Raw genomic sequence first — 14024 nt, 5'->3', positions numbered from 1 at the left:
GGATCCAGCCTGCCCTCTGTGTGCAGTTCCAGCAAACCTCAAGCACATCCTGGTCGGTTGTAAGACCAGCCGAACACAAGGCAGATACACCTGGCGACACAACCAGGTGCTAAGGTGTTTGGCAGCTGCACTCGAGTGCAAGAGAGTTACCACCAACGCCATGCCTATCAATGCTGAGCTAACATTCCCGCAAATCCCATCGTTCATCCGGGAAGGAGAGAAACGGAAGACTACCACCTCGCCTCTCAACTCATGCCCACTGAGCGCAGCTAGAGACTGGGAAATGCGGGTTGACCTCGGCCAGAGGCTTTCCTTCCCAGTTGAAATCGCAGCTATCAACCTGCGACCAGACCTCGTCCTCTGGTCCAACTCCTGTCGGCGTGTTTTCATCATTGAGCTGACGGTGCCCTGGGAGGAGGCATTTGAAAGGAAAGAGATATTCCAACCTTGCAGTAGAGGCAGAGGAGCGAGGTTGGAGTGTAAGAGTGCGTCCAGTGGAGGTGGGGTGCAGGGGCTTTGTAGCCAGTTCCACTGCAAGGCTCCTGAGGGAAGTTGGAGTCAGAGGGCAGGCCCAAAGGAGGGCAATCAAAGAACTTGCAAATGCCGCCAAACAGAGCAGTCACTGGCTGTGGCTGAAAAGAAAAGATACTGTCTGGGCTGCCACGTGACCATCTAGAGGCTAACCATAAGACACACACCCAGGTCTGATCACCCTGCGGTGGGCCTGCCTCGACTGAGGGTGTCTTGTGATAAAAGGCTGAAACACCCAGTGATGTTGAGGTACACAGCTGAAGATGTGTCTGAATGGTAGCAACATCACCTAGTGGTCACCCCCAAGAACAACACCAGTCAATTGTAGTGCAAACCTTAGGGATTGTAACATCTAGTCCTACTAATCAATCTATCACTTGGAACGAATTTTGTCCAAAATTACTTTTGCCTCAACACATATAAAAATATATTGTTCAAAGGTCAGTAAACCATCATCCCAAACAGACTCGAGTTGAGATGCGGTTTGAGGGAACTGTGAATCATCTTTTTTTCCACAACGTGGCAGGATGATTAAATCTTCCTTTATCACAATTTAATTTGGGATATACAGTACAGTTCTTTAATGTTGAAAACCAAAGCTACTTTGGTGGTATTTCTCAGGCAATTCTCATATGGTGATTTAAATAATTTAATCCAATATCAATCAAATATTGTTCATTCCATCGTCAATAGAATGCAGTATTACTGCTCAAGTTTAGATTTTTTTGTTTTCCATCTCATGCCATGTACTGACTTCCCTGTTCTTAATATTTCAGATTATCTGATGTGGAATTTCATTGCTTTGTTAAATGGGGAAATATTCACCTCTCCTTAGATAATTTTTCTTAAAATAGTTCATTTGGATTACCTCCAATTCTTTTGGATATCTTGAAGTTTTATATCAGAGCAGTATATTTTTATTGAAGCATTGAAATTCTGGCACTTGGAAAGTGACATCGTAAACATTTGCAGGTGTTAAACTGTCTGTAGCATATGCGAGTTTTCTTCCGAAGATCGCAATTTCTTCCGAGGAGCTACAATTATTGGGGAAACAGTTACTCCACAAGTTCTATTACCTTCTTTGATAATGTTAAAAAAGTCATGAATAGCTACTTCAACTGTTGCACAGTTGATGACATATTTATCCCCTCCCATCCATTGAGGTTCATATTAACCTACTCATTTCATACTTGTCAGTTGGATTCATTTCAAAGATGCTCCAGTTTCCAATTAGTATATTGTTTAATCTTAATATTTGACTGAAATGTTATCTATGGCATCAATACTTCCAAATTTTCAAGTGTCTCTTGAAATCCATAATTGAGAAACCGGAGAGATTTGTATTCTTTGTAGTCAAAATGATGGGTAATTGTGCATTTACGGCACCTAACAATATAAGTTTGAAAGAAAAACAATTTACTGCAAGCATTCAAAGGGTCAAGCAGCCACGGGGATCGAAACTGTCAATATTGTGGGTCAGAAATGTCAAGGTAACCATTTTTGAAAACTGGTGGTTGAAGGAAACAAATTTGAACAGAAAGGTTGGCAATGTACACAAAAAGGGAAGGGGATAAAAGGAAAAACATAGCTGATTTTTAATTTAACAACTTCAAGTAACAAATCTCAAGGACAATAGATGAGGTTTTGTTTGTGTTTTGCTCAACTTGTGTTGGGCATCTAAGGAGCAATTGAAAAACAAAGTGAGAGTGGGATAAAGACTGACGGATGACCAGAAGCTCAGGTTGTCCTTGTGGACAATATGATGTTCTATAAAATGGTCATCCATCTGAAATGTAATAAGACTGAGAAATTTAGACAGGAGAGATGTCTAATAGTCCAAGTAAATTTGAGGCCAGGGTGGAAGTTTGTGGTAAAGTTAATAAAAAAACAAATCCTGCACAAGTGCGGGAGACAATTCCAATGAAGTCATAGATGTGGCAGAGAAAGAGTTGGGGAGTGACCCAGTGTTTACGTTTGGAACAAAGGCTGTTCGATGTCGCCAACAAAAAGGCAGACCTAGGGGCTCGGGAGAGTGCCTAATGGCCACAACATCATGATTCCAAGCATGGATCCAAGTTCTGTTCATCTGCTTTACCCATGATACTGCTTGTGTTCAAATACGCACACTTTCCAATAAGTCCTACCATTTACTGTTCTCTCTTTTCTAACCCCCCCCCCCACCACCACCACCACTCTAGTTTAAACCCTCCTGAGTTACACCAGCAAACCTCCCTACAAGGTTATCATAAAAAGCTGGAGTAACTCGGCGGGTCAGGCATCTCAGGATGACGTTTCGGGTTGAGACCCTTCAGACTGATGTCAGGGGAGTGGGCGGGACAGAGATAGAATGTAGTCGGAGACTATTCTGGTGGGAGAACTGGGGAGGGGATGGAGAGAGAGGGGGAAAATAAGGGCTATTTGAAGTTAGAGAAGTCAATGTTCATACCGCTGGGATGTAAGCTACCCAGGCAAAATATGAGGTGCTGTTCCTCCAATTTGCGCTGGGCCTCACTCTGCAATGGAGGAGGCCCAAGACAGAAAGGTCAGAATGGGAAGGGGAGTTAAAGTGCTGAGCAACCGGGAGATCAGAGTATGTTGCTTATTTTGTTTTTGGGTCGAGACCCATCTTCAGACTGATGTCGGGGCGGGACAAAGGAAGGATATAGGTGGAGACAGGAAAATAGAGGGAGAACTGGGAAGGGGAGGGGAAGAGAGGGACAGAGGAACTCGGGTAGGTTAAGGCGGACTGAGCGAAAGTGTTTAGCGAAACGATTGCCGAGCCTGCGCTTGGTCTCACCAATGTGCAGGAGTTGACACCTGGAACAGTGGATACAGTAGATGAGGTTGGAGGAGGTGCAAGTGAACTTCTGCCTCGCCTGAAAAGGCCGTTGGGGTCCTTGGATGGAGTCGAGGGGGGAGGTAAAGGGACTGGTGTTGCATCTCCTGCGGTTGCCAGAGTTGACCAGGGAGTTGCGGAGTGAACTGTCTCTGCGGAAAGCAGAAAGGGGTGGAGATGGGAAGATGTGGCCAGTAGTGGGATCCCTTTGGAGGATTATATGCTGTATGCGACGGCTGATGGGGTGGAAGGTGTGGACAAGGGGGACTCTCTCCTTGTTGCGAATGGGGGGAGGGGGAACAAGAGCGGAGCTGTGGGATATCGAGGAGACCGAAGTGAGAGCCTCATCTGTAATGGAAGAGGGGAACCCCCGTTTCCTAAAGAATGAGGACATCTCCGTTGCCCTAGTATGGAAATCCTCATTCTGGGCGCAGATGTGGCGTAGACAGAGGAATTGGGAGTAGGGGATAGAATCTTTGACTGGAGGTGTGGTTAGTTCAACCTTGTACTTTTGCAATACTGCAGCTTGATTGCCATCGTCCAGTGCTCTCAAATATTTCTTGACATCACATGATGTAAATGGAATTATCTGAAACAACTAGTTTCATCCAGCCAGCCTATCTGGCTGTGCATTGTTGTAAATACTTTGTAAGTGAACGTGTGCCTGTTAGCAGTAGAGTAATTGTCATTGCAGGTGGTACTTTTGCCAGAAATGGAGAAACTAAGATTTCTTGGAAGGATAAAGAATAGAGTGATTAGGCAACAGTTGGACTTGAAAACAAGGAAATATTTAAATGTGAGAATTTGAAATTTGCTGTAAAGAGCATACAAAACTTGTGCAAATTGTAAACTGTTTGTGTCTGTGTTGTTAGGTTTGTGTACTATTGTATGTTCTTTTTTAGTACCTACACTGATGTACAGCACTTTGGTCAACGTGGGTTGTGTTTAAATGTGCTATACAAATAAAATTGACTTGACTTGACCAATTGAGAAAAAATTACAAAATGGAACAGTTGTAGTCATATCGCATGGAAATAGGACCTGCTGCCCAACTTGCCCATCCCTACTAAGATGCTCCATCTACACGAGTCCCAACTGCCCATGTTGGGCTCATTTCCCTCTAAACCATTCCTGTCCATGCACCTGTCCAAATATCTTTGAAATGTTATAGTACCTGCCTCAACTACCTCTTGTTCTATATACCTGCCACCCTCTGTGGAAAAGGTTGCCTCTCAGTTTCCTATTCAATCTTTCCCCTCTCACCTTAAACCTATGTCCTCTGGATCTTAATTTCACTACTCTGGGTAAAATACTCGGTGTATCTATCCTATCTATTCCCTTCATGATGTGTAGGAAGGAACTGCAGGATTTATCTTACATGAAGTAACCTCAGCATTCTCTCTCCATCCCTCTGCAACTCCTTGGATCACTCTTCCTTTGCAGGAGACATATAACCTGTCCCTATACCTCCTCCCTTCCCTCAATCTGGGGACCCCAGTAGTTCTTCTATGTGGGAGAGGTTCATGTGCACCTCCTCTAACCTCATCTACTGCATCTGTTGTTCTCAATTTGGCCGCCTGTACATCAGTGAGATCAAGCACAAGTTTGGCGACCGTCTCGCCGAACACTTCTCAGTCTGCCAACCATTTTAACCCTGGTTGCTAATCGTTTTAACTCTACGTCCCAATCCCTCACTGACCTATCTGTCCTGGGCCTGCCCCACTGCCACTGTTGCAACCCCTTGGTCTTAATCTCTGGCCTTTGTTCCAACCATCTGCCTATCGAACCCCCCCCCCCCCCCACCCCCTTGCCTGTATCTACCGGCCACGCCATGTCCTGCCTCTCCTTGTAGCTAAGTCCCGTCCCCCCCACCACCACCTTACAATCAGTCTGAAGAAGGGTCCTGACCCAGAACACTGAGTTTCTCCAGCACTTTGTTCTTTTTCGTAAACTAGCATCTGCAGTCCCTTGCTTCTACTGTAAAATGATACCAATTGCAGTTGTAAATAAGATTTTTCATGCAAAGGAGACCAGTAAATGATACTTGAAATATGTTTATTTGGACTTTACTGCAATAGAAATGATGATTTCCTGGTTTGATCATAATTTAAAACTCTTTCTTGTTTCAGATATGTAGCAACTGAAATATTTAGCAATTTGTTCAGAACACTGAAGGAAATGGTTCCTAATTTTTGTTTTGCTGAATCACAGTGCAAGGGTCTTCTTTCTTGGACCCAACCGTATCCCATTCTCCAAACTAATTATAAGGTGAATAAAAATGTATGCCTATTTGTGGACCTACAAATCAAGACTCAGAACCACCAAATGTAGACATAAAACCACTGCACATTAAGCAAGGCTTTTAAAGAACACTTAGAAGTATGATAGGATGGAACTGCAGATGCTGGTTTAAACTGAAGATAGACACAAAATGCTGGAATTGTTGATGGAATTTAATACTGAGATGTGAGGTGTTGCATTTTGGGAAGTCTAACAAGGGCAGGGCCGACACAGTGAATGGTAAGCCTCAAGGGAGTGTTGTAGTGCAGAGGGATCTAGGAGTGCAGGCGCATGGTTCCTTGAAGGTTGAGTCGCAGGTAGATAAGGTGGTCAAAAAGGCTTATGGCACATTGGGTTTTATCAGTCAATTGAGTGTAGAAGTTGGGAGGTCATGTTGCAGATGTATAAGGTGTTGGTAAGACCGCATTTAGAATATTGTGATCAGTTCTGGGCACCACGTTATAGGAAAGATATTGTCAAGCTTGAAAGCGTTCAGAAAAGATTTACGTGGATGTTGCCAGGACTAGAGGGTGTGAGCTATAGGTAGAGGTTGAGTTGGTTGGGTCTCTATTCCTTGGAGTGCAGGAGAATGAGGGTGATTTTAGAGGTGTATAAAATCATGAGGAATAGATTGGGTAGCTGCACAGAATCTCTTTCCCAGAGTAGGGGAATCGTGGACCAGAGGATATAGGTTCAAGGTGAAGGGGAAAAAGATTTAATAGGAATCTGAGAGGTAACCTTTTCACACAAAGGGTGGTGGGTGTATGGAACAAGCTGCCAGAGGAGGTAGTTGAGGCTGGGACTATCCCAACGTTTAAGAAACAATTAGACAGATACATGGATAGAACCAGTTTGGAGGGATATGGACCAAGCGCAGGCAGGTGGGACTAGTGTAGCTGGGACATGTTGGCCGGTGTGGGCAAGTTGGGCCGAAGGGCCCTTTTCCACAGTGTAGCCACTGTGGCTCTATGGGCATGACACATGGTTGCCTTCACTTCTGCATCTTCTGCTGAACGCCGCCTATTGAGGCACCAGTTGCTCTGGTGGTTGGGTCCAACATTCGAGGCAATGTGTGAACTGTTCTATGGTGCAATGCCATTTTTAGCATTTTCCAAATTTTTGAATGTTTTTTCCTATTATTTTTCCTGTTAGTTGACATATCTGACTTTTTGCTGGTACATATCTCCCAATCAATTAAATTTTTCTAATTTTAATTTAATCTGTTTTCCAAACATATCTTATTGCACGTGTCACCTTAAATTGACCAATTTATTTGGATTTCTTTAAAGTGGCATGTTCTGGCGATTCATTATTACGATCAGAACTTGTCAACCTGGGGACAAATTGAAGCTTAGTTAGCACGCTGATCTAAAAAAAGTTGGATGGTGTTAGCATTGGTCTTTTGGGTTGTCAACGATCAAAAGTGCTCCACAAAGATTGTTGCCCAAGCAACTGTTTTGTTATCTGTCAGGTTGGACTTGATTTAGATTTAGAAGTGCAACTACAAAAATGTACAGCCAATATCCAGTTAATGATATTTTTATTACTTTTCAATGTTATAGCACAGTAAAGGTGTGGATTTTGAGAACGTGTGTAATTAGCAAATTAATCAAGCAAGAAGTTGTTAAGAATAAATCGTCCTTGGAAAATGTCTAAAGTGGGCAGAGGCGCATATAAAATCTGGGGTTACGGGTGCATAAATCAAAAAGTTGCAATATACATTGAGACGGTTATTAAAATGTGGGGACTCCAGACTATGATATACCTTATTTACAGAAATCTGACATAATGCAAATTCTCCCATACACTTTTAAAGCATTTTTTTAATTGGTGGTAAATGTAAATGTTTCGGTGTATTCACTAATAGCTGGATAAAGTATATACAGTACTACATTTAGATTAATTATGACCAATGTTTGGTTGATTATTTAAATAAATTAATTAAAGCAAGTGTTTGTAAAGTGATAGGGTATGGATTACTGGTTTAAATCAGACGTGCTGATTTAGAGAAATAATCCTTCAGACAGTTCTCAGGAACTGAATCCTTGTGCGATTTGGCGAAAACATGAAAAGCAGAGAAGTTGCATTAAACTTGTTAATGTGGAATATTATGAATGATTGTAGTTTCTTTATGACAAATGAATTTTGATGTATTGGAGAATGTACAAGATAACCAGCAAGAAAGATTGAATAGCCAATATTTCTTCTCCAGATAAGCATGTTAATAGTTTAAATGGCCCTACCTTTGGATTGGGAGGATGTTGTTTCAAATCATGCTCCAGAGACTTCAGTGCAACAATCGAGGCTGAAATGCCAATTGCAGAACTGAGGTAGTGCTGCAATATTCAAAATCTTGTTTTCTGCATAAGATCTTAAATTGAAGAACCGTCTGTCCCCGTGGTTAGATCCTGTTCAAGGTAGAATGACTAAAAATTGATAATTGGGTTATCTGTAAATGGTTGGTTGTTGGAGCTTGCTATGTAGAAATTGGCCACTGAATTTCTCTTACTGCAATAATGAATGTTATTTCAAAAATAACTTCTAAAATAAAATCTTGTACTTCAAATATTCAAATTTACTCTGAGAGAATAGACTAGTGAGGGATAACGTAACAGATATCTTTAAGATGAATGCATTGGTGAGTAGTTGTAAATAAGATTATTCTTGCAAAGGAAACCAGAACTAAGGATCATAATTAGTTGACCATTGGATGGTACATTGCCATTGCTAGTCAAGCTACTGTACAGTTCCAGTGATCAGGGTTCATTCTTCGCCTCCAGTGTTGTCTGTGTGGAGTTTGCATGGTCTCCCTATAACTCTGTTTGTGTGCGTGTCCCTGAAATGCTCCCCTTTGCACACCCCAAAAACATGCAGGGTAATTGGTTGCTGCGTATTGCCCCGAGTGTATAGGTGAGTGGTAGAATATAAGGGGAGTTGATAGAAATGTGAGAATAAAATAGATTTAATTAGTGCATGATGCAAGATGGGTGCTTGATGGTCAGTGTGGACTAGGTGGCTGAAGGGTCATTCTGTGCAGACTGACTGACTCCAATAACAAATCGATAAGAAATCTCATGAGAAACCTAATTCTCAGGGTAAGATTTAGAATTTTAAACCTGTTGCTTAAAGAACAGCTGATATAAGCAGCATAATAGAATTGAAAGAGAAACGTAGGTAAACTTGAGATAGAGAGAAAACTGAGCATTTGTTAATGTTAACTATGGTGGAAGGGACTGCAGATGCTGCTTTAAACCAAAGATAGGCACAAAACGTTGGAGTAGCTCAGTGGGACAGATAGCATCTGTGGAGAGAAGGACTGGGTGACGTTTCAGGTCGAGGCCCTTCTTCAGACTCTAGGGTGGAAGGATGTTGTGTTGAAAATGCCATCAAGTATCTGTTGATGTGAATAGCCTACTGCTTGTTTTGTCACTGCTATGTAACTAAATAAAAATCATTCCTGCTTTGAATTTCCAGTTACTTAAATGGGTATACAAATACAAGTGAAAGAAGATCAAAATGAATAATGAAGACATGAAGAACTGCAGAAGCTAGTTTTTACAAAATAAAACTGAAGTAAGCATCTCTGGAGAACATGGAGAGGTGACGTTTTGGATCCTTTAGACTAATTGTAGGTGGGGTGGGGGAGCTGGAAGAGAGATGGCAAAGAAAAGTCTGGCAAGTGATGAGTGGATACGGGTGAGGAAGGTTTTTGATTGAACAAAGGCCAGAGAAGAAAGTGTGAGTAAGGATAGAAAACGTGCGACTTGTGAAAGCAGAGTCAGGATTGTACGTGAAATAGAGGAATGTGTGCGTATCCGGGTGGGGCACCCGGAAGAGGAGGAACATGAGGTGGTTGCATCATGAAGGCTGGAAATATTAGTCTGAAGGGCCCTGTCGTGAAACTACACCTCCATGATTTTCAGAGATGCTGCCTGACCCGCTCACTTCAGCGCTTTGTCCTTTTTTGTAAACCAGCATTTGCAGGGGGTTCCCCTCTTTCATCATAGATGAGGTGCTCACATGTGTCTTCTCAGTACCCCACAGCTCCGCCATTGCTCCCCCTCCGCCAAGTCGCAACAGGGACAGAGTCCCCCAGTCCTTACCTTTCACCCCATCAGCTGTCGCTGACATTTTTGCCACCTCTGACGGGATCCCACCACTAGTCTTCCCATCTCCACCCATTTCCACCTTCCTCAGAGACCGTTCCCTCCGCAACTCATTGGTTAACTCATCCCACCCAAACCATCCTCTCCCTCCGTACTTTCCCCAGCAACCGTAGGAGATGCAACACCTGTCCCTCGACCTCCTCCCTTGACACTGTCCAGGGACCCCGACCGTCCTTTCAGATTGGGCAGAGGTTCGCATGCACCTCCTCCAACCTCATCTACTGTATCAATTGTTCAAGGTATTGACTCTTGTACACTGGCGAGGGCAAACGTAGACTGGGCGATCGTTTCGCTGAACACCTTTGCTTAGTCCGCCTGGGCCTACCTAATCTCTCGGTTGCCAAACACTTTAATTCCCCTTCCCATTCCCACACTGACCTTTCTGTCCTAGGCCTCCTGCATTGTCAGAGTGAGGCCAAACACCAATTGGAGGAACAGCATCTCATATTTCGCTTGGGCATCTTACAACCCAGTGGTGTACGAGAAAAAAACTGCAGATGCTGGAGCAACTCAGCGGATCAGGCAGCATCTCAGGAGAGAATGAATGGGTGACGTTTTGGGTCGAGACCCTTCTTCAGACTGGTGTCAGGGGAAGGGTCTCGACCCGAAACGTCACCCATTCCTTCTCTCCCGAGATGCTGCTTGACCCGCTGAGTTGCAACCCAGCGGTATGTGTCTTAATTTCCCTAACTTCAAGTAACCCATGTATTCCCTCTCTCTCCATCCCTCTCCCACCCAAATCATACCAGCTTCAAAGTCATCTTGTTGAGTCTCATTGTCTGTACTTGTTCTCAACAAACAAATAGCGAACAATTGCCTATTTCCTTTGTAATCATTACTTGTTTACATATTGTTGCATATTTTTAATTAACTTGTTCTATATCTCTCCACATCACCATCTATATATCTCGTTTCCCTTTCCCCTGACTCTGTCTGAAGATGGGTCTTGACCCAAAATGTCACCTATTCCTTTTCTCCAGAGATGCTGTCTGACCTGCTGAGTTATTCCAGCTTTTTGTCTATCTGCAGTTCCCCATTATTTATTTTGTTCTTCTTTCTCTTGTGTTTGTGAGTAGCTATAAGTTTGATATAAATCTATGGCAATATCAAAGGATAAATAACCACCTGAATCTGCAAAAAATGTTAAACACAGCCCAGTCCAGCACAGTCTCGTCACTTCCTCCCATCCAGACCATCTTCATGGTGTGTTGCATCAGGAAGGCTTGAAACATCGGTTTGAAGAAGGGTCCCGTGCCGAAATATCACCTATCCATGTTTTCCAGTGATGCTGCCTGACCTGATGAGTTACTCCAGCACTTTGTATCTTATTTTTGTTAACCAGTATCTGCAATTTCTAGTTTCTATAGGCTAGAAATATCGTCAAGGATGCCTAACCATTCCCTTTTTTCTCTCTCCTACTTTCTGGAAGAAGAAACAAGAGCTTGACAGTTCAGACATCTAGATTTAAGGATAATTTCTTCCCAACTGCTAACAGACTCCTGAACCAATCACCTCTTTCTCACATACACCTTTCCCAGAGATGCTGCTGTGTATTCATTCAGTTATTCTGTTGTGTTGTAATATTTTAGCTACTCGCATTTTGCATTGCAATCTGCTGTTTTGCACTTGTCATTGTATATATTCTACTTATCATTACTATATGTGTATTTATTCTAAGCTTCTTGTGATCAAGGAATTTCAATGCAATCTGGGGATGACAAATTATTCTGAAAATGAGGAGCAGTTTACTTGGCGAATGATTAAACAAGGTCCAGCATATTTCATCATAATTTAGTCCATTACATTCTGTTCAAGTACCAAGTGCAAAATCTGAGTTGACCCGAGTACCATTGACACATCTCATTCACTTGCACAATTTCTCATAGCTCAAGTTCCTCCGTCATGTTTGTTTGAACAATTGTACATGTCAGTTCTTCAACAAATAAACTATTAATTAAAAAATTCCGGATGTTAACTGGCCCAGGCCATGATCCGATATGAACCATCACCAAATAGCAAGTATTTTTACAGTAAAGCTTGTACCTTTTTTTCCTCTTATTCCTCTATTGTGTTTCTTCAATTAGTGTTTTTAAGATTTGAATGCAAAGCTCGCTCTTCTAAAATGATTTAAGATTAATATGGTTTAAAGAAAAGATGATCATATCATATCATATATATACAGCCGGAAACAGGCCTTTTCAGCCCACCAAGTCCGTGCCGCCCAGCGATCCCCGTACATTAACACTATCCTACACCCACTAGGGACAATTTTTTTAACATTTTACCCAGCCAATTAACCTACATACCTGTACGTCTTTGGAGTGTGGGAGGAAACCGAAGATCTCGGAGAAAACCCACGCAGGTCACGGGGAGAACGTACAAACTCCTTACAGTGCAGCACCCGTAGTCAGGATCGAACCTGAGTCTCCGGCGCTGCATTCGCTGTAAAGCAGCAGCTCTACCGCTGCGCTACCGTGCCGCCTGTGGTCGTGAATGGTCGTGAATTTCTGATGTTGGAATAGCTCCAAGTATGATTTTCAGATACGTAACTTAACATAAATTATGCATGTGTATGATGATGGCTTATCTAAATGGTAACTGATATATATTTTGCTTTTCCACAGAGTTCCTGTTTTGTTAGAATTCAGTTTGGTGTAATCAATCATTCATTTAACAGATTTAGTTCATTCTGTGACTGCAATTGATTGCAGATATGTAGGTTCTGGTAGGTTTTTATTTATAAAAAACATTTCTACATTTTCACAGGAATATGTGAACTAAAGTAGGTCATTCAAACCCAAAAGCTTGTTTTATCATTCTTTTGGAATGTGACTTGCTTGCACCAGAATCCCTATGCCCAATATGTGAAATACTGGTCCTTGATTTTGTTCCTAAATGGGTTGGCTCATAAGTTTGGATTAAGTCCCGTTTCTTATTTTATGTTTGTTATCTGGAGCCACCCATCAAAATACTTCACAATATCTTGATTGGTTCACACTACAAGCTAATAAAATAAGTAAATATGAACTAATTTTATTGAAATTCAAGTCTTTGAAGCCCTTTGTAAATCTGACAATCTTTTTATCTTTTTACTTTTGCCATGCTTATGTGTCCATGTTGAGAGTGGTGTTTTGGATACAGGTCAATTACTTCTGCTTCCTTGTAGCATGGGTTCTTCTTCCCTAAACTGCTTTAATTCCTACATTTTTCTCTCAGGTACATTTACCTAACCCAGGAGCCTCCAAACTTTTCAGCATGAGAGCCACATTATATATTTGGCACATTTTTGCAGGCCGTAGGAAAAAATAAAGAAGTGTGAGTTTTATAAATTTAATGAACTCAAAGTTTAGACTAGGTTAGGTTAGATTAGATTAGGAAAGGTTAAACTAGGTTAGGTTAGATTAGGTTAGTTTACATTAGGTTTATGTGGCAACAAATAAATAATTGATTTTTAAAAAAATGCTTGAAATATTGGACTGTAGGTATACTAAGAAAATAACTGCAGATGCTGGTACAAATCGATTCATTCACAAAATGCTGGAGTAACTCAGCAGGTCAGGCAGCATCTCGGGAGAGAAGGAATGGGTGACGTTTCGGGTCGAGACCCTTCTCTCTCTCTCTTCACCTCAGCTGAATCTTGTGGCTTGGCTGTTGAGGAAGCTGACAGATTGAACTTGACATTCTCCAGGAGGATTAATAGAGGGTTCCTGATATCCTACAAATCCAATGGTCCAACCTCCATTTTTACCTTGGTGAATGCTGGGGCTAAACCTGCCTCTGCACGCTGTCCTGCTACTCTGAACTGGAAGCCACTGTTTAATCACCAATCTAAGTTCCTCTGAAGTATATGAATATGCTGCTGCTTGCAAATTCACTGTCCAACTTTCCTGCAGTTCCCAGGCATTTAGCTCTAAAATAAGTTCTGAAAATTTCTCAAGGCCTAAATCTCCTTTCATAAAGCTTTCAGGCACTTAGCTCTAAAATATATTCCGGGAATTTCTCTCGAGCCTTAAATCTCGTTTCAGAAAGCTTTTAGTTATTCATTTGGTTCTTTGGTCTGAAATCAATAATATTTTACTGCGCATACCCACTGAGTATACCTAGCGATATTTTGTCATAAATTGAAATTGTTGCTTGAGTTTGAAAAACGTCATGTACAGTATAGATGCTCGATTCAATGAAAAAAAGAAACTTCAGAAATAGAAATGTTA

The 14024-nt window shown here is 42.0% G+C and overlaps 1 protein-coding gene across 3 annotated transcripts in view; it reads left to right on the top strand.

Annotated features, from left to right (window-relative positions):
• The window catches only part of LOC144607015 (guanine nucleotide-binding protein G(q) subunit alpha), an 84492-nt gene that overhangs the window by 30373 nt on the left and 40095 nt on the right, over positions 1–14024 (top strand). The window contains exon 1 of one of the 3 annotated variants that reach the window (XM_078423554.1): positions 5615–5635. The exons of the other annotated variants lie outside the window; for them this stretch is intronic. The gene's annotated coding sequence lies outside the window, so the exon portion shown is untranslated. Of the gene's footprint in view, positions 1–5614; positions 5636–14024 lie in introns of those variants that run through there. 3 annotated transcript variants of the gene reach the window in all.

This window comes from Rhinoraja longicauda, chromosome 28 (genome assembly GCF_053455715.1).
Source record: "Rhinoraja longicauda isolate Sanriku21f chromosome 28, sRhiLon1.1, whole genome shotgun sequence".
In the NCBI taxonomy this organism is placed as follows: Eukaryota; Metazoa; Chordata; class Chondrichthyes; order Rajiformes; family Arhynchobatidae; genus Rhinoraja; species Rhinoraja longicauda.
Note: the sequence above shows the minus strand (reverse complement) of the source record. Positions and strands in the feature narration are given on the sequence as shown.